Source organism: Peromyscus californicus, unplaced genomic scaffold (genome assembly GCF_007827085.1).
Source record: "Peromyscus californicus insignis strain IS unplaced genomic scaffold, ASM782708v3 Scaffold_5__1_contigs__length_169319896, whole genome shotgun sequence".
In the NCBI taxonomy this organism is placed as follows: Eukaryota; Metazoa; Chordata; class Mammalia; order Rodentia; family Cricetidae; genus Peromyscus; species Peromyscus californicus.
Window position 1 is genome coordinate 137,666,434 of NW_026294573.1, and position 21,971 is coordinate 137,688,404.

The 21,971-nt window shown below is 42.0% G+C and overlaps 1 pseudogene; it reads left to right on the forward strand.

Annotated features, from left to right (window-relative positions):
* Positions 1 to 1,067: 1,067 nt before the first annotated feature.
* On the forward strand, positions 1,068 to 1,541 carry LOC128097966 (40S ribosomal protein S11-like; annotated as a pseudogene).
* Positions 1,542 to 21,971: the final 20,430 nt, after the last annotated feature.

A 21,971-nucleotide genomic window follows, 5' to 3' on the forward strand; every position in this document is an offset into this window, starting at 1 on the left:
TGTTCTCTCCCATCTGTTGTTAATGCCTGTAGGAAAATCCTGTTCATCTAGATATCATCAAGTCAGAATTGCTTCTTTCTTGTTTTCCAGTTGTCTGTAAATACCAGACTATCCTTTGGAACCAAGGAGTTTCTATTATTCAAATAAGATCTTGTCAGCTCTGTACAACTCTTCTTCAACAGGGAGATGGATTTATGGGCAGAAAGTAGAGGTAAAAACATTTTGGCCAAATGTAGTGCTTGGTTTAGCAATTTCCCATCATTGTTGTCTTTAACACTCTGTCCAAATCTCTCAAATCTTTTGCCATGTAACCGCCGAGTCCCCCAGCCTGAAAGTAAAGGAGACATCTGCGCTGGCTCCAGTTTGCAGCTCAAGACACCCAAAGGCCAGAGAGCTGTCCTCAGCACTCCCGGAGAAGAGCACCAGTGGAACTCAGTGTCCCAGCTCCAGCCAGCCTGTCACATCCACCCCACCCTTCCTGCACATTGCAGGCCAAACCACACGTGCTTAAGGAAAAGTGGTGTTGGTGGCCGTAGCAGAAGGACACGCTCAACGGTCCTCTCTCTATAACACGTACTTGCAAGTAATGAAGTGAGAAGTGAGAAGACAGCTGGGCAAGGTGAAAGAGTCTCACAGGTACACAATTCCACCTCTCGGTGAGAATCGGGCCTCATACTGCCTGGTTGGCTTCCTCTTCCAGTGGAGACTTTGAGAAAGTTGTAGCATGGGGCAGTGATTGGACCTCTCTGGTCTTTGCAATGGGATTTCTATGATAATTAAGTGAGCCTAAGTATTTGCCCTGGGGCTTGGCACATAGGCAGCATATGTGTGTTACTTGTTCCAGAAAGATCCTCACACAATTTGGCAGCACCTGACATGTCAGATGAAGTTATTGGTCCTTAAAGACACTTACTTCTCACGAGCTCTTTCTAGAGGATACTCACTTTTCAGATTCTAACTAGGTCACATGTCACTCAGACACCATCAAATTGTCGTTTCAGTACAACTGTACGAGCTCCATAAAGAAACCAAATCAATAGTAAATCTTTCCTGAGGCTGCTGGAAAGATGACAGACACTCAGGCCAAGTGTGCTTACCAAAAGCAGCCCATGATCTTTCAAAAACAATAAGTGGGTTCTACTTGGGAGAAACCAGAAAAGGAGAAGCTCCTCTGGTACTACAAAAACATCAATCTAGGCTTCACGATGCCCAAGGAGGCCCCTGAGGGCAGGCACCTACATAGACAAGAAATGCCCTTCACTGGCAATGTCTCCATTCAAGGTCAAATCCTGTCTGGTGTTGTGACCAAGATGCAGGACCATTGTCATCTACTGGGACCATCTGCACTATGTCCAGAAGTACAATCACTTTGAGAAACGCCCCAAGAGCTTGTCTGTGTACCTTTCCCCTGTTTCAGGGATGTACAGATTGGCTACATTGTCACTGTGGGAGAGTGCAGGCCCCTGAGCAAGACACTGTGCTTCAATATGCTGAAGGTTACCAAGGATGCCAGCACTGAGATGCAGTTTCAGAAGTTCTGAGAGGACATGGGTGACTCCCCAGAACAAATAAAGTTCTTTTCTAACTAAAATAAAGTAATAATAACAACAACAACTACTACTACTTTTTAGGACTGTAGGGAGTCAGCTCAAGGAACTCCAGAATTTCTCAAGTACAAGACACCTCTGCTGTCTAGAAACAAGGGAAAAGAGTTACTCCACCCCCATCAGTATTCTGACCTCCATTAACTGAACCTGAGAAGAGACCAACCTTTGAATCAGTTTGAAAGAAAAAGACTCAGAAGTCAAGGAGAACTCTCAAAATTATCCAAAGACCTTCCTGTGCTCTTTATCTCCTAAGGCAGCATTCAGGTGGTCCGAAGGGTTTGTTTATCAGTGCTGCCTTTCCTAACCAACCTGGGTGTGTGCCTTTTAGAGAAGCATGCAAATCAGCAAGGTTATACATAGAACAGAGTGATTTGCTCAGCAACCGAGTCCCCACAGAGAACAGGCACACAGACTGACCAAAGAAAGGAAGTACCGTGTTTCCCTGTTTTCTTACTTGTAGGCGTGCAATGCATATTCTCTATACAGTTGGTTGGCTATTCAAATAAATACTGACAAACCTTAACGCTCATTACAATGGCTTGGTATGAGTAATTCCACTATTAGTGAGAATGCTGTATTACACATGTTATACAAAATGTTATTTAGAAATGAAATGTTTAAGGGAATCACAAATTTAAACTCAAAAAGAATTAGCAAAAATAAAATATAATTCCTATATAATTTGAAATCCATACATTAACTACTGAATTCAGTTGAACAATGTCCCAAACCATGGATCAGCAGGTATTTGTGAAATGCTAATGACTTTCTCATATTTCCTTAATGATGTTATAATTGCCTGTGGAAATACAGAAAGCCACTTCCCATCTGCCCAACACAAACATGTCACCTCCTGTTTTTCATTTCCTCACAGTACCAATTACCGCTTCTCAATATTTTCTGGGCAGGTTCAGTCCTAAAGTCAGAGTTGTTGATTATTAAGCTTCTGTCTTCAGGATTATCTCATAGGCTGGTACCTCTGTGTGTAAAGAAACAAGGCAAGTTGCCCGGCTGTCGAGGAGAGCCTCCACTTCGCAGTCCCAAATGTGCTCCTGTGCCTTGACTTTTTCTGATTCCCTCTCAAGTACCTTTGAAATGGGTCATGAAGAGTCCTGGTGAAGGTCTGCCCAGGTTCTCTGCCAACCAGGGACCATCTTCTCCCTTTCTCCCTTTGTTAAATCTATATGCAAATCTTCAGGGAGACAAAGGGCTTTCTTTGTAGGGAAGCTTTAGGAGAGACTCCCTTCTGGGGTACTGCTGAGGTAATCCTATGCAGAAATCCATTAGATCATTATCTGGCTCTTAAAATGAATTGATAGTAAGTGCATGACATTGCTGAGATGCAAAATTTCAGGCATTACTGCTGTGAGCTATGTCTCTAGATACTGTCCCCATCTCTGGTAGAGACAGACCACTTGCTGGCTTGTCCTGGTTCCCAGTTCCCACGACATTCGCTCACTATAATACTTACTTTTTGAGTAGAGAAGTTTCACAAGAGCATAGATTTCCAGATACCATTATGATTTAGGCAGTTCAATTATTCTCATCATCTTCTGGCACATTTTGATTCTATCTCATTCTACAAAACAGTTCTGAGTCTCGCCTTGAGCAAAGCCCTTTCTGGAATAACTCCAGAGTAATCCAGGCAGAGATGCCGCACACATGCGCACTTCTGCTCCGCTGCTGCGTGTCATGGATGTACAGACCTTAGTCCCTTGGAACTTACAAACTCTTAAGAGGACTGGGAACAGGTCTTCTCATCTCTTCACTCAGCAGGGACCCTTCTGAAATGAATGTGTGCCTGGTGACAGGGACATACTCTGGTCTTCTCCCGAATGTCTAAGTAGGAGGTCCAGCTAGACACTAAACAAATAGTATGCAAGAGCAGGCTGAGCTCTTAATCCGAGGATCAAAATCCAAATATTCCACAATCCAAACCTGCTGAGCACTAGGCAGAGGCCACAAGTGAAAAGTTCCTTCCACATATGATCTCATGTGAGAGGCTGCAGTTAAGGTGCAAACACACTGTAAGTACTACATAAAATTACCTTCTGGTTACATGTGTATGTGGTACATATGGATATGAATTTGTGTTTAGAATGAATTCACATATTGAATACATCTTACTATATATATGCCATTATTTCAAAATCTGGACTCTGAAATACATCTAGTTCCAAGCATTCAGATAAAGGATCCTTAATATTAGATTATAGTCTTCTCAGAGCTGTTCTTGCTCCCTGGACTCTGGCAAATAGGTCTCTCTTCATTAGGTTGCCCAAAGTCTGAAACCTGAGGTGGAACTTAGCTCTCCTCTCACTGGAGTATCCTTCCCCACATATACCTTCTAAATCCTGCCATTCCCATCCCTCAGATTTATCCATTATTCTTTATTTGTCCTGGTGCTGTGTAATGTCAGCAATCATAATGCTTCCTGGATTAGACTAAGAACTTCAACGACCTTTCTCCTGGTGCCACTTACTGCCTACTGCCAACGTCTGCACAAGGCATCGTCTCCCAATTACCCCAGGAGTCACTTGATTATTGAGTTGGTTTGGCTAGGGCTGGGAGAGGAGAAAATGTAATCCCTCTTGTACAGGGATTGTCTCAGCCTTGTGGGCTAAATTGCCCCGTGAAATATCAGTCATGTGGAAAACTGCCCAGAAACACAGTTCTGTCTACTGGTTTGCCAGCCAGTGGAATGCAGCCTGGAGCAACTGGTGGCCACGTGGCCACAGCAAACTTCTGGCCTGCTGGAGATGGGCAAAGAGGACATGGACACTTGAATCCAGGTTTCTTCCAATCAACTCTCCTCTAGTCTTTTCAAAACCCCAAGCTCTTTGTTCCTTAAATCAATTTGAGGTTTGTTTGTTTTAACCTTCCAAGCTGGAGGCTTTATTGTCTACAACAGTGTAGGAACTTTGGTGCCCAGGCTTCTGCCTGACCTTTGAAGACTGTAACCTTCTCTAACCTCTGGATGAGAACATTGCACCAAGTGCCTCTTTTTCTGGAATTCTTTACCACTGCTTTGTTGAATAATTTTGATTCATTCTTCAAGAGCAACACCTGAAAATGTACCCTGGCTTCTATTGACCCTCATACCACATACATCAGACACTAGCTGTCTGCATACTTGTTGGGGACTCCCCCATCAGACTGTAGTCCCTCTGACATTGGAATCACGCCTTTTGTTGTTACAACTCAAGACCTTGTATCCATCCATTCTTGTACATTAAGGAGCAACTCAAGTCTTATAAATATAAGATAAGCGATTGTCTCAATTTACTTTAAAATGTGATTTCTATATGTCTTAGTTAGGGCTACTATTTGCTGTGATAAAACACCATGACCAAAAGCACCTTGGGGAGGAAAGGGTTTATTTCACTCACAGTTCGATATAACAGTTCATCAAAAGCAGTGAGGACAGGAACTCAAACAGGGAAGGAACCTAGAGGCAGGAGCTGATGCAGAGGCCATGGAGGAATGATGCTTACTGGTTTGCTCCTTGTGGCTTGCTCAGTCTGCTTTCTTATGGAATTCGGGACCACCAGCCCAGGAATGTCACCACTCACAATGGACTAGGTCCTCCCCCATTGTCACTAATTAAGAAAATGTCTTACTAAACATGGTATGTACTCACTCATAAGTGGATATTAGCTGTAAAGTAAAGGATAGCTAGGCTACAATCCATAGCCCCAGAGAAGCTAGGTAACAAGGAGGGCCCAAAGAGGGATGCATGGATTTCTCTGGGAAAAGGAAATAGAAGAGATCTCCTGGGTAAACTGGGGGTGAAAAGAGGGGGGATGGAGGTGTGAGAACATGAAGGATCAGGTTAGGTGGGTGGATTGGGGGCAGGAAGAATGGGGAGAATAATGAAAGAGGTATCTTGATTGAGAGAGGCATTTTGGGGTTAGGTAAAAATCTGGTGCCAGGGAAACTCCCAGGAATCCACAAGGATGTTCCCAGCTAAGACTCCTAATAGTGGAGAGGGTACCTGAACTGATCTTTTCCTGTAATCAGATTGGTGACTACCCTAATTGTCATCAGAGAGCATTCATCCAGTAACTGATGGAAGCAGATGCAGAGATCCACAGGCAAGCACTGGGCCGAGCTCTGGGAGTCCAGTTGAAGAGAGGAAGGAGGGATTGTATGAGCCAGGAGAACCCACAAAGGAGCTCACCAACTCTGGACTGACAGCTAGGGAGCCTGCATGGGACTGACCTAGGCCCTCTGCATGTAGCTTGGTCTGTTTGGAGGACTCCTAGCAGTGAGATCAGGACCTATCCCTGTTGCTTTTGGGAATCCATTCCCTATGCTGGGTTGCCTTGCCAACCTTGATACAGGAGGAGGAGCTCAGTCCTGCCTCAACTTGATGTGTTTGCTTTGTTGACTCTCATAGGAGGCCTTACCCTTACGGAATGGAGATGGAGAAGTGAATGGGAGGGGGTAGAAGAGAGGCAAGGAGGGAGAGGAAAGTGTGGTTGGTATGTAAAATAAATGAAAAAATGTAATAAAAAAAAAGGCCTTACACGCTTGCCTACAGCCCATCTTATGGAGGCATTTTCTTCACTGAGGTTCCTTCTCAGATGACTTCATTTTACATTTTGTCAATGATTTCTGAAGACCGCCCCTCAGCCTTAGCCACTCTTGTTAGGGACTGTTGTTTTGATTGCGAGTCATTCTAGTGACTCTGAAATCTGCTTCACCATCGTTTGATTTGCATTTCCCTGGCCAGCTATAAGGATGAGCATTTTTTTTTTTTCATGTGTTTTGATGATTCTTGCATTTTCTTTAGAGAAATATCTTTTCTGATTGTGTGTGTGTGTGTGTGCACATGGAGGTCAGAGGACCACTCCTCTACCACTCTCCACCTTAGTTTCTGAAATGGTCTTTCACTGAACCTGGAGTTCACTAACTCAACCAGGCTGGCAGCCAGTGAGCTCTAGGGGTCCTCCTGGCTGTGTATCCCCAGCCCCAGGATGACAGATGTGTACTGCCATACGTGGATTTTTTTATTTTATTTTATTTTTTTTTTTGGTTTTTCGAGACAGGGTTTCTCTGTGTAGCTTTGCGCCTCTCCTGGAACTCACTTGGTAGCCCAGGCTGGCCTCGAACTCACAGAGATCCGCCTGGCTCTGCCTCCCAAGTGCTGGGATTAAAGGCGTGAGCCACCACCGCCCAGCCATACGTGGATTTTTATGTGAAGAATGAGGATATGGCTCATTTGGCTGAGAAAGGATGATTTCTCCTGGCATTGTCTTAGCACCCTCACATAAAAACAACTGGCCATAAATGTATTTCTCTTGTCTGTTTTACTTCACAGTCCTCATTTCTGTAGCCAGTTAGTAAATTCTGAAAGTTTTGGAATTCAAACAATATAAGTCCTCCAACTTTTTTCATTGTTTCTAAGATCATTCTGGCTTCTCTGGGTCCCATGAATTTGCATATAAATTTTAGGTTCTGCTTGTACACTTGTATAAATAAATTAGCTGAGATTTTAGGAGGGTATTTTAGTTCCTTTTCATGTTGCTGTGATAAAATACTCTGACAAAAAGTAACTTAAGAGGGAAAGGGATATTTTAGCTCACAACTCAAGGTCCAGTCCATCATGGCAGAGAAGTGTGTGTCAGGAGCTTGAAGCAGCTGCTCACATCTCACCCACTGTCAAGCAGCAAAGAGGGGTGGGTCCTCACTCGCCAGTCCTCTCCATTGTGTGCAGTCTAGCATCCCTGCCCCAGAACGCTCTTGACCACATTAACATGAATCTTTCCATATCAGTTAATGCAGCAAAGATGATCTCCCCATGCACGTGTCCAGAAGCCCATGTCTCAGGTGATTCTAGAGCTGTCAAATTGACAGTTAACACAAACCACCAGAGGTTCACGAATCCGTCGACCCCTTTACCAAACATTTCCATCTGTAGTACTGAATATTTTGACTAAAAGACCTGAGCTATGCTCTCCTTGTTTAGCTGATCTCAGACAGCAATGCTTTACAGTCTGCACTGTATTTTCACTTATTTACTAAATGCATTTGTAAATGTTTTCCTATCACTGATGTTGTAGTGTTGTAATAGCTGTTTTATAATTTCTTTTCAGGATTCTGTATTGCTGTTATAGAGAAATATATATATATATATATATATGTATTTTTTTTAAATATCTTATACCTTGCAATTTTATAAACTCACTTACTATCTGGTAGATTTTGAAGATGTACTAATTCTGTTTTTGAAATAATAAATTTTAGGTATTTAATGTGCTATTGAACAAGGTCTTGGGACTCAGAGAAGAGCCTGGGGTGGCCTTGGGAGGTTCCACCATTAATGTTTTGTTTTAAATATCGAAAGTCCTGGTATTTTTTAAGGGAATGAGAAACTGAAAATGCAGTTTTAGAATTGTTTCTGAGGCCAGCTAAAAATATCTAGGTCCACTAGTGGCATGTAGACAAAGGAGGAGAGGAATTTGGAAGTGTCTACCTCCATTTCCTCCTAATTTTTTTCATTGCTGACATTCCTTCTGCTCCTGCAGAACAGACTCCAAGGCTGCACACTGTCTTGTAGCTTGCTCTCGACTATGGGGATGCTCCAAAATCATCAGGTATGTTCTGATGTCAGAGGTCTTTCTTGTTTCCTTTGGATGCAGTCCAACACTGGATAAGGATGTGTCTGCCCAAAGTGACTTCCCGCCTCCTGGGACTAGCCGGCTACAAGATGCTGAGTTTCACAGATAACACAGATCTTTATACTCTAGTCTTGTGGTCCAAATGGTATGTGTTGTGTGATGCACACTGTGCCAGTGTCTGTGTGGAAACCAATCAAAACATTTTGATTAAAACTTGTGGGCTCCTGACGCCGGGCGGTGGTGGCGCACGCCTTTAATCCCAGCACTCGGGAGGCAGAGCCAGGCGGATCTCTGTGAGTTCGAGGCCAGCCTGGTCCACAGAGTGAGATCCAGGAGAGGCGCAAAGCTACACAGAGAAACCCTGTCTCGAAAAATCAAAAAAAAAAAAAAAAAAAAAAAAAAAAAAAAAAAAAAAAAAAAAAACTTGTGGGCTCCTGAAACAACTAAGAATTGTTTTTATAGGAAGTAGGTACATAGTGAACTTTCTTTCTTCCTTTAAAAAAAATGACCCTTCTTTCTTGATTTCTTACTAAGAATCAATCAAGAATTTTAATTCTAAATATATGTATCTACCTTTAAGTCTATATATATGAGAAAGTGTGATTTTCATATTATAAAGAGCCATTTTAGTGGTCAGCAATTGATCTATGTCTTCTGTCAGTGAGTCATATGGAAAGAAAAACATTCTTAGACCTATTGGAAAAACAATTAAAATAATTATATTAGTAACAGTGGTGTATTCACTAAAGCCATTTCATGTACCCACCTACCAAGTCATCTAAAAATACGTTGCCTTTTCTCTAGATGAAGCTTGATTACCCTAAGTCCTTAATTTAAGTCGTGGCATAAACCATTCTTTCTGTCAAAGTCATTGTTCCAAGAGCTGAAGGGTTGGCCCAGTGGTTAAGAGCACTAGCGGCTCTTCCAGAGGACCAGGGCTCAATTCCCAGCACCCACATGATAGCTCAGAACCATCTGTAACTCCAGCTTCAGGGGATCCACCATCTCTTCCGGCCTCCACAGGCACTGCATACATGTAGTGTACAGACATACTTGCAGGCAAAACACCCATACACATAAAAATAAAAGAATTTTTAACTAAAAAAAATACTATTTTGGCCAGCCGGTATTGATGCCTGTCTTTAACCCCAGTACTCAGGAGACAGAGGCAGGAGGATCTCTGTGAATTTGATGTCAGCCTGATCTACAGAGCAAGTTCCAGGACAGCCAAGGCTGGTTCACAGAGAAACCCTGTCTCGAAAAACAACAACAACAAAATACTATTCTGAAACAGAAAAGGACTTTGGTTGTATTGTTAAAACCAACAAAGGCCTATGGAACAAACCAGTTGTGTGAACGTTTTCCTGATGCTCCACCTCATCATCAGGACCCTAAGTGCCCTTTTCATAATAGGGATCTTTTCATTACACCATTCACTGGAAACCAACATGATTTCCTCCCACAACTGTAAATCTTAAACTAATATACTAAATATGAAAATTATTAGTTATTCAAAGACCTAACTTTATAGGCTGTGACCTGTGCTTTGAGAGAACATGAAGTTGTCCCCTCTCTGGCTATTTAAGCCAAGCTGAGGCAAGGCACTCACATTATGTAGACGGACTGTTGTGGGGAGCAGGACCCACATGATGGGACACTGACACTTGAGGTGGTCACAGAGCATCACAGCTGGGAGAGATGCTCTTGAAAACCTTTTAAGTTCTAGAACTCTGCACACATCTCTGAGAGGCAGGCTTCCTGATTGCTGCTTTATTTGGGGGCATGATAAACTGTCTTGTGCAGGGCTGTCCCCGTTTAGGCTGGTCTAGGAAGCTCAACAGAGCAGATATCCCACCCAGCACTCAGTGCTTGCTCCGCTCTGTGCCAGCTTCTACCTGCTTGTCATCTTGGCAGGATCTTACTATATAGCAACATTCCTCCTCCCTGTGACTTTCCAGATTTCTCAGTGCTTTCAGGGAAGGGGAATGTGATCTCCATAGGAACCTCTCTTTTCAGAGGTAGAACTACCTTCTGACTAGTGTCCTCCCCCATGAGTATCATACTACCCACCTCATCTGTGTTCCTCCCTGCTTCTGACCCCTGTTGTACTTCTGTGGCCCTGACATCTCTTAATCCCCGCTGCTGTCACCACCTTAGCCAAAGTAGCCCCATTTAAACCTCCTGGACACATAGACATTGCTCCATGTTACTGGGCTCAAGGGAGGTCTCTGGTAGCAGGAATTTTATCACCTGGCATGCTGAGAGTGTACTTTGGCTGGGTCAGGCTGGCAATGATCTGAGACTTACTAAGAGAAAATAGCTAACACATTAGAGAATGCACACCGGGGGTGGAAATTGGCCACATTCTCTCTGTCCCTGATTGACAACAAAGCCATCATTAACGTATTTGAAACATACTTCTTTTTAGAGCTATTTTAAATATATTTTATTTATCGTTTGAGAATTCCATACATGCATATTACAGTTTTATTCACCTCCCATTCTTCTCCTAATTCACAAGCCTTCCCAACCTGCATGAGTTTGTCCAGCCTCAGGAGCTAGGGCCTGAATGAATGGAGGCTTCAAGGAAGCAAAGGAGGCAGGTAAGCCAGTTGTGTCTTGGGTCAGCCTCTACGGGCCTTCTATGCACCTGTGCTGGCCCTGCCTGCGCGGGCTCCAGGTGGAGTTACTCATTCTCCTGCTGATATGTCTGCTTTTTTTAAGGCATTCCCTCCAAAGGATGGCTGAGGGTAACAGAATGATTTGAAGATTTCCTGGGTTGGGTTAGATGCCAGGGTTTGCACAAGTACATAGGAAGGCCAGTGCTGGCTTTACAAGATCTCAATAGAGACAACCACTTTAAAGATGAGAGGCTCAGAGTGATTTCCCCTGGGCCACTTGTAATAAGCAGCAGGGCCAAGATGTGGTACTCTACAAGTTCAAACCTTGTGCTCTCATTAACTATGTAATGATATGCAACCTCTTTTGCTGGCTCCTCTACCCTGATCAATTCCATTTTTGCATAAATTAGCCAGAGTTGATTGCTGTAGCTGCCATTCTAGGATGCATGTTATACTCACAACAGTGGAGGCATCGTATGTAGATAAAGCACTCCACAGTTCATAGAGGACTACACCCTGAGCAATCAAGAAGCAACTGTTTTAAAACATAACTAGTGGTAGAACATGTACAAGTCTACTATCCCTTATCTACAATTCCAAAATCCAGTCAGCTCTAAAACTATAGGTAAAACTCAACCTAACTGGGGTCATGGCTACTCAGAATCTGTTAGTCCAGACTGTATATTGCTTTCGCAAGATTCAGTGAGATGTGACTCCTACAGTGTCATGATTGTACCAGAGTAACAGGCTTGGAGCTTTGTCCATTTGCCTGAGCCTACTGACCTGTACCCCATGGTTACCCACAGTGGGTATCCCTATCCATAAGCATCAGTAGCTTTTATTGACTGGCAGTAGGTGGGAGCTGTGTTCTTTCCCTCAGGCAGGCTCATACATTTGGGCTAAGTCCTGTTAAATGCAGAAGCACATAGCAAGAAAATGAAAAGTCATACCTTCTGTTCCAACAAGCTATGGGAAACTTCCTCTCTGCACTCCAAAGAGCATTCATACAACAGGCAGTCTACTTTTGATGAAGACCACGTGCACTAAATGGATGCTTTGGTAGGTCCATGATCCCTCAAGTAAAATTCTAAAACAACAACAATCAGGGACTACAAATCACAGCAATTTTACAATCTATCAGACAGGGGGAAATGGATGTTAAGGTCTCTTCAATTTCATTTATTTTCTTAGTGAAAATAATCACATTTGTGCTCACATTTCAATGTCTGCTTGCAGGGTACTGCACCAGAGACCTCTCTAAGATATGAACATGCAGTTCATTGTTTCTATAATAGGCCTAAAGGCTTTGAAATAAGAATTTGAATCCTGTAATATGCCAGTTATCTTGGCATATGGCTGCACTCTGGAGCCTGAGACAAGAGGACCTCAGGCTTGAAAGTCAGTCTGGGCTGCAAAGCAAGACCTTGTCTCAAAACAGTAATGCAACAATACCACCAAGTTCTTGTAACTTATTTATGCAGGTGCCTGAGGTACGCTTATTAGTGTATGGAGAGCATGACTTTCACTAACAAAAACATTGTTTGTGGAGGCTGGGGGTGTAGCTTAGCTGTTAGAGTGCTGCAGTATGTTTGAAGTCCTGGATTTAATCCTCAGTACTTCTAAACCAGGACCAGCATGTAGATCTCAGGATATGGAGGCAGGAGGATCAGCAGTTCAAAGCCATCCTTGGCCAGCTGAACTCAAGGCAAGCCTGAGATACAAGTGACCCTGTGACAAAAAACAAAACAGTATTCAAGGAGTGAGGAAGAAGCTCCGTGGTGAACACTTGCCTAATGTGTGAAGCCCTGGGTACTCATCTCAGCAGTACCCACACACAGTTATTTAACATACTTTATTCTAAATAGTAAGTATATCTGGTGTACATATTATTGATACAGTACTTTCTAGTCATTTCAAAAGTGAATTTTCTGATACCCAGAGTGGCTAACCAACCACCTTGGCTTTGTAGATATATGTAGTTTTAACAGAAATAATCATTTACAAACATTTTTACAACACCATATATTCAGTGTAGAGTGGTTTTAAATTTTACTTTAAACTTGCCTATATTTTAAAATGAAAAGATTTATTCAAGCATAATAGTGATGACTAAACCCCACTCACAGAGAAAGAATTCAGGCAGCAGGATCGAGAATTGGCATACCTGAGCTATGTAGGGAGACCCTATTTAAAAAGAAAGAAGCAAAGACACAAAGAGACAAAGAAAGAAAGATATTAGAAAACCCTAAACATCATCTAAACTGTATTTGAAAACTTTTTTCAATAGTGAAGAAGCATTGCTAACTCCCTCTCCAGTTTCCTTTCCTTATCTCTTGGCTGTTAAAGTGGTTTAGCTGTGGCCATTGTGTGCCAACACCACGCCACCTGGGCCACTCAAACAGTATTGTGACTGAGACAATGTCTATGTTGATTTTTTTAAACTGACACCCCCAAAGTATAAAATTATATAAAAATCCACACATATTTCAGGAACATATTTGAGTTTTCTGAAGTTCTAAGAACTCTGCTTTGGAAACTGTGAGGCACTTCTGTCATATGTGAAAGCTAAAAGGAGCCTCAGGTCTAATGCCAAGGCATGTATCTTAAGATCTCCAAGTGGATGGACTTGGTCTAACCATAGTGGGGGAGGAATCAAATTATACTTGTTATTCAATGGATACTCAATAAAGTGACAGAGATGAGTGGAAGTGAATTCAGGTGACATTTTAAAGCAAGCCAATTAGTGTGTTTGCTTGGAATTGAGTTTATCTGAAATGAGAAACACCCACCTTTTGTTGATTGAGGGGAAATCTCTGAAGTTAATTTCTTTATTGTATTCCATGGATTTATGTAAAACATTTTGCTCATCACATTCACTTATTTCTGATTTAGTGACATAAAGCTCTGGTGCACTTTTTTTTATTAAGAAATTTTTTATTCATTTTTCATAGCAACCACAGATTCCCTTCTTTTCCTCCTCCCACTTCCCCCCCCCAGCCTTTCCCCCTACCCACACCCCATTCCCTCCTCCGACAAGGTAAGGCCTCCCATGGGGAGTCAGCAGAGCCTGGTAGGTCAGTGGAGGCAGACCCAGGCCCCTCCCCCTGGATCAAGGCTGTGCGAGGTGTCCCCCCATAGGTAGTGGGCTCCAAAAGTGGGCTCCAAAAGCCGGCTCTTGCATATGGTGCACTTTATGTCACAGGATGCTCTGCCTGGCGTTGTTTCAAAAATGGAGAGGTGATGGTTCTTTTGGAGAAACTGCACTTGAAAGGTGGACAGGAGAGGATAGCAGCCTCTTTCTGTCACCACAGACTCTGAAAGTAGGTGAAGAACTTGTCTCTGCTTCCAAGAAACCTGAAAGTTTCTTGCAATCTACATTCACAAAAGTGGGTGTAGGAATAAGGTAAAGCTTCAGAGACGCCTTAGGGTCAATGTTGGGCTCGGTACTCCAGGACATTTCTCATACTATCCTAAGTGTATTCAAAGCTGTGAAAAGTGTTGACTGCACACATGAGATGGGGAGGGTCATTGGCTTTACGGCTTCTCAACAGCCCCTAACTGTTCACCCTGAGAACATTATGAAAGACAACAAAATTAAACCATGTTTAATGGAATTCCTGTACAAGACTCAGTTGCTCTGCAACAAGTCAAGTCACTGAGGAGTGAGTGTTCAGTGTTCTGTGGAGAGGAAGTAGGGGGCTTTCTAAATGTTGCCAATTATTGAGATTTCTTTTACCTTTTATTATATAATAAAACTTGGAGACAAATATAAAAATAAAAACCCGAGACAGTTACAAAAACTTCAATACACACTGTCATTGTCGGCTTCCCAGCTTGAAAGGGGCCATGAAACTTGAGCATCCATTCGCACTGATAATTCTGGTTGTACATGTTAACTTTCACCACCACTATCTTTTTGTTTTGTTTTTTGTTTTTGATTTTTCGAGACAGGGTTTCTCTGTGTAGCTTTGTGCCTTTCCTGGAACTCACTTGGTGGACCAGGCTGGCCTCGAACTCACAGAGATCCACCTGCCTCTGCCTCCCGAGTGCTGGGATTAAAGGCGTGTACCACCACTGCCTGGCTCACCACCACTATCTTAAGTACATGGTACCACAAACAATTTAAGGATTTTTATATAGCATGAAACCATTCTAGTTTGAACTAATATAAAAAAATCATATTATTACAAGTCCCAATTTTGTCTTCCAAATTGGATTTCTGTTTCTTTGCTTGCACTAAATAATGACATTGTGTTTATTTGCCTAATTACAATCTCTCTGTGGTATAATACCACAAATAAAAATAAAGCAGAGTCAAGCCATTATGTTCAATATATAATATTACTTTAATGTGTAAATTGTGAAAGTAAATCAGTTTTGAAATCATCCCAGTTCTCAACATAACAATCAATTATGTACATACACACACACACACACACACATATGCACACACTTATATAATTTAACTTACCAGGGATTGAGACTGACTGACACCTGTGTTACGGTAACACAAGAGATACACATATTATGCATTTCTGTCTCATCATTCACCTTATGTTTTGTCAACAACAACCTACCTGGAGCCAGTAGATCCTTCCCTTCTGTAATTCCATTTTCTTGCAAGAATTAATGAAAATACTAAGAATCCTCCAGTGTTCCCAGATACTTTTTTTCCTTAGGTAGATACAAGAGGTAAGTGATGCATCTGTGACCACGAGGGACAACATGGACAGGACAGACAGACAGCAGGGACAGGACAGAGAGACAGCATGGACAGGACAGAGAGACAATATGGACAGGAGAGACAGGCAACACGGACAGGGAAGACAGACAGTATGGACAGGACAGACGATGGACAGCACGGACAGGACAGCGAGAGAGACAGCAGGGACAGGACAGACAACACGGACAGGATAGACAGACAGCATGGACAGGACAAACAGACAGCATGGACAGGACAGATGGACAGCATGGGCAGGACAGAGGGTTCTTTCTCCAATGTTGGGACAATTCCATCCTGGAACCATGTCCCTGTTGATGTCAGCTGAACTGTCTTGTGGACTGTCGATTTGAATCTAACCGCATTGGGATGAGGAAAGAGGTCATTTTAGCTCATCTGTGTTTTTTCTAAAGGTGTTTTGTCTTTCCAGTGGGAGAGTTTTATAGTTATTACTCTGAGGACACTAGAAACCAATGCTATGCTGACTAAATGGCTAGCGCCACCTATTGGCAACTCAGAAGCTCACGTGTTTTTCACAATCCTTTTTATGTGCGTGTTTGTGCTTTATGAAGCTAGTTGAATGCTGGTAATGATGATGATAAACACAGAAGTCTTCAAGTTATAGCTCCTGTTAGCACCCACTGCCTCTGTGTGCAGTGAGAACGGAAAAACCACCAATCATAAGAAAGACACTCAGGATACTACATGGTATTTTTTTAACTGTTTACCTTGGGTACATGTGGTCACCTACAACATAAATCTTTTGAAACAGCATTTTGGAATATTATTCAGCCTTTAAAGGAAAGGAATCCTGACACTGATGCAGCGTGCATGAGTCTGGAGAATGCTGTGCTAAATGAAACTAGCCATTCATAAAGGGCGAATACTATGTGATTCCATTCATATAAGGTAATCCAGTTCACAGAGATAGAAAATAGAAAGCAGCTTGCTCCAGCTGGGAAGCAGGGGCTGGGAGATGCTGTCTAATGTGCAGAGACTAACAGCCGCTCAACATGGGAAGCCCATTTAATGCTGTCAGACCTACTCTTTAAATGTTAGATAGCTGGGTGTGGTGGCGCATGCCTTTCATCTCAGCACTGGAGGCTAGCCTAGTCTACATAGTGAGTTCCAGGACAGTTAGAACTATGTGAAAAACCCCATCTCAAAAACAAAACAAACAGGCAAAAACAAAAAAAGGAATAAACACAGGCATAAACAAAACAAGTAACAGTAAATACCAATGAGGATTTGGAGAACCCAAACCCAAATGTATGGCTAGTACATTTACAATACTGCAACTGCTTTGAAAAACAGTCTAGATGCTGCTCAGATGGTTACAGAGTCATTATATGGCCCAGCGTTTCCACCCTAAGGAACTTGAAAGTGTAATGTGTACAAGAAACTTGCGTATAAATGTTCAAAGTAGCTTTATCTGTAGTAGCCCCAACTAGAGACAACTGAACTGTTCGCTGAATGGCATACCCATTGATGAAAAGTAAATAAAGTGTACCATATTCATACGAAGGAATATTATTGAATCATTGACAATATGAAGTAGGTCCATGTTAACAACACACATCAGTCTTGGAAACACTGCTTCGAGAACCCAGCCACAAAGGACCAGGTCTGGTCTCGTTTATGTGAAGTGTTGACAGTAGACAAAACCAGAGGTCAGAAGTCAGTTCAACGGTAAGGTTTAAGGTAACTTTGAGTGACTATAAACGTCTTTGGCAGATGATGAAATAGTTTATCACTTATGGTGGTGACAGATGTACATGTGGGAATACAATGGAAGTCATTGAAGTGGACACTTTAAAGTGAATGCTATAAAATGTGAACTAAATCTCAATAAGAACTGTTCTAGGGACCTAGGAGGATGGCTCTGTAGTTAAGAGCACTTGCTGCTCTTGCAGAGGGCCCAGGTTCAATTCCTAGCACCCACATGGCAGTTCACAACCATCTGTAACTCCAGTTCCAGGGTATCTGATGCCCTCTGAGGGCACTAGGCACTCACGTAGTGCACAGACATACAGGCAGGCAAAACACCCCCCTCACACACACAAATAACAAAGTAAGTCTATAAAAACATTTTAAAAAAGAAAAATGACTCACCATCATTAAATTGTAACTTCAATTAAAAATAGCTATAGAGCGGGGCAGCCGTGGTGATACGCTTTTAATCCCAGCACTCAGGAGGCAGAGGCAGGCATATCTCTGAGTCTGAGTTCAGCCTGGTCTACAGAGCGAGTTCCAGGGCAGCCAGGGCTACACAGAGAAACCCCGTCTGGAAAAACCAAAACAGGAAAAAAAAAAAAGAAAGAAAGAAAGAAAGAAAAGAAAAAGAAAAAAAGGCACAATCAGAAAAGAGGCATATTCAATGCTCCATGGTGTTAGAGCATATGCAATTATTCATGTTTAGGTTGAATAAATGTCAGGTTATTATGGTACTTACAGTTGAAATGCTTAGTGGCTGTAAAATTTCCCAGTAAAGTTAAGGAGAGAAACATCGCTTCTTCTTTTGCTTACTTTTACAGAAGAGCATGAAGGAGTGACTAAGTGTGGAAATTCTCCTCAACTCTGACCCTCATTCCTCCTAAATAGATTGTCTGTTATATTTGTTAATTTACTCATTGCAAAAGCTTTGATTTTCATGCTGAATATTGACAATACCCTTAGTAAACTCATTCACAGAGTCTTAGGCTGGGATTGTAGCTCCGTGCATTCATAGGGCCCTCACTTCTAGTCTCAATGCTGCCAAATAAATAAATAATGCAGATATAAATACATTATGCAGATAGATATGCAAATACATGTATGATTTTCTTAGTGGAAAGTCCAGGGTCAGGCTTTCCCATGACTGGTCTAATGAGCTATCTGGGTGAGAATTCCTTGCATGCTAGGTAAAAACGAAGATACCAGGACATAATATTGAGCCTAGTACTAGAAAACTTTAAAATATGTTCTGCATTTACTTTTAAAAAATGAGAATGTTTGAAATGTCCTTGCCATGCAGAGATTGATTAGAGCACACAAAAACTGAACGGTACTTAAAAGTCATCTAGGACTGGACTGGACTGAGTGGTAGAGGGCTTGCCATGCACTTGGAGGGCTACCTACAGCACTGGACCCCCCATCCCCCCAAAAAAACCACATATAATGCTCACCCTATTTTATACAGGAAGAAGCAAGTGGATTACCCCAATGTCATACAAGCAGCTGAGCTATAGGTGCAAGACAGATCTGGGTAGGCAGGAGGACCCCACTTTTGATACCCGAAACAGCATCTTCAGTGGCCTTGGGCAGAATTTGGTTGACTAAACACCTCTGAAGTACATGATATGACTCACCATTACCTCCAATTTCAGATCATAATATAAATAGCATCATCCAGAGAAAAGAAAAATGAGCCAGGATGAGAGAGGGTCTACTCTCCTTGGCTACAGCTTTTCTCCACTTACCACAGATGACAGGTTTAGTGCTTGGTCTTCAGAAAACATCTCAATGTGCATATGCAAGCCTGGGGTCCATGTCTGGGTTTGTAGAGCTGTTTCCCCATTTCTCATTGGGCACTTGCTGGCACTATTAAAGATTCTTTAGATGTTGTGGCTCCTCAGCACAACTTTAGAAGATGCTTTCTCCCCTCCTTTTCTCCATTGCTGGCTTTGGAAACTAGCCAGCAGAATTACTTGCGGTTCTCAGTTGACAGCACATCTTCATGGTAGGCAGAAGCCATTTCCCTTTGTTTTCAGTTCTCAGCAGTGTGGTAGTTAAAAATTGGTTCCCATCAGCAAACTCTAAGCCTCATGTGCTATGCCTTGTACATACATGATTAACCAGCACAGCGTGTACAGCACAAGCCAGGTGAGAGATTTATCGATTCTGGCTGAGTGACTGGAAAAGCAACCTTGAACACTTTGTAAAGTCCATAATGGGCTCCACAAATCAGTGCTGGAGCCAGCTTAGCATGTCCACGTAGATGGGCAAGGAGCCTGTGTTTGATCTGATTCAATAAAGCAGCCCAAACTGACTACATTCTACAATTCAAAGTTCTTTCTTTACTGAGATAAATCATCTTTATTTCAAATGGAATTAATATTTGGTAAAATACAATATTTTATTAGATATCTTGGGGGAATACTTTCTACTGACTAATACTTTGAAGCAAATTCATAGGATAAACAATTGCTTTCAATTTCAGAACCCACTCAAGGTAAAGTTCAATGATCTGGCAATGATAGAAAATTCTGATTCCCAATTCAAATTGGGCTATAAATAAGAATATGTTGGTATTTAATGAGCTGATATTATACCATAGACATTTGTTTTGCAGACACTCAATCCTCTTGATTCAAATATGTTATCAGACAGTATTATGAGGCAATGTCTTCTGCAGTTAGTATAACCTTTCTTAAGAAGTTTAAATAACATCAGAATAGAAGACAAGAACTGTTAAACTATCTTCTACTAATTAACTTTCTGAAATCAGGAAAGGAAATACAGAGTGTAATAATTGTACACATGTTTACAGCAGTACAAATCACTCCAGGCCAAGTGTTTATGATGACCTGTTTGTTGGTTTGAGAACTATACAGGTGCTCTGTCTTTGAGTTTTAAATCTCACTCATAATGGTGTTCTGTTTAGAGTAGCGATTCTACAGCCTAAAGAAGGTAGAGAATTCTTTTTGTATTATCTTATTTTAGAGAAATAAGTTAAAGTGGAAAAACATAAACCATTCACCAAGAGATCTGGTGATGCATGCCATTAGTCCCAGCACTCGGGAGGCAGAGGCAGGCAGATGTCTGAGTTCGAGGTCAATCTGGTGAACAGAACAAGTTCCAGGACAGCCAGGGTTGTATATAGAAATCCTGTCTCTGAAAGAAAGGGGGAGAGAGGGATGGAGAGAGGAAGGAAGGAAGGAAGGAAGGAAGGAAGGAAGGAAGGGAGGGAGGGAGGGAGGGAGGGAGGGAGGGAGGGAGGGAGGGAGGAAGGAAGGAAGGAAGGAAGGAAGGAAGGAAGGAAGGAAGGAAGGAAGGAAGGAAGTAGGCAATTTTTTTCAGGTAGCTAGATTATTTCCCCCGGACCAAAGTAAAAACGGCTAAGTTCTGGAAATTGGATGCCCATATAAAAACCAAGATGAGTGAAAATTCTTCATTCTTATTCGGACATACTACTATGTAGAAGGAGGAGGATGGTAACTTTCATATTTCAAAATGAATGGTAAGACTTATTACTTAATGTTACAAGGAGTCTCACTTATCTTCTAACAAATGTTTCCAAACAGAAAAATTAGCACAATTAACTTTAGGGATATCCTTCTTTTTGAGGCAGAAAAGACAAGCTAAGTGTTTACAGGCAGCTGGCAAACATTTGCTACGCCTCAGTGCTGTGGAACGTCTCCTAGCCCATACCTGTGAAACCTTGCTTGACAATGAGATGGCCACCACCTAGAAAATTAGCAATTTCTTCTTTTTTGCTTTCTTTTGTTTCTGTGGTGCTGGCAACTTAACCCAGAACCACGAGCATGTTAGGCTGGTGCCCTACCACTAAGTTACATCTTCAGATCTGATTTCCACATGTTTGTTTATTGTCACGTACACTCTTAAATGAAACCAATCTGGCTAGCATAGTAAAGCCCTTTATTCCTCAGGCTCCTGCAAAAGCATTTCCCTCAGAACGTGCCCAGGGTCCACTTGCCTGTAAGCCTGTTCATAAGGTTTTCTTATCTCAGGTGAGGAGAAGACAAAATATCCGCTACCAATGAAGATTTTCTCCTACACAAATATTTTTCAGGCTACTTCAGCTCCTCTTATATAAAATCACTAAACACTGGTTGAAGTTCTTCTGAAATTCCTTGAGTCTCAGAGTGAAGAAAGGAGGGAATGTTTGATAAAAATAGCCTGGACAGCCCGTTCATATCGAGACAAAGAGAACATGCTAAGTAGATTTTCCTCTATCCTTGCAGTTACCCACATCATGTTGAACTTGATTGACTGAAGGTAAGCTTATCCACTGTTTTAGTTCCTCAGAATTCCTGAAGCCTACCTGCTACTTGTTCTTAATAAAATAAGAAAATGAGCGTGAGCTGCCGAAAATGCATTTCCTCACTGTAGGCAGGAAGACAGAGAGGAGAAATCTCATTTAGGACTCTAAAATATATTTGCACAATGCCTTAGGCAAACTAAAATAAAATAAAAAACCTCTTTTAGAACTATGTGTGAATTCGTTTCCAGTAAACCTTGATGTTTACACTTTTATCTATTGGTCTAACAGTTTATAGACAGAATGTTTTTCTATAAAATACTCTGGGGGTGTCTGTTTACTCTTGGGGTGGACCATGCTGGTGGGAAGAAATCCTGACTCTGATATCACAGCTAAGCTGGTTTTCAGCTCCAAACCAAA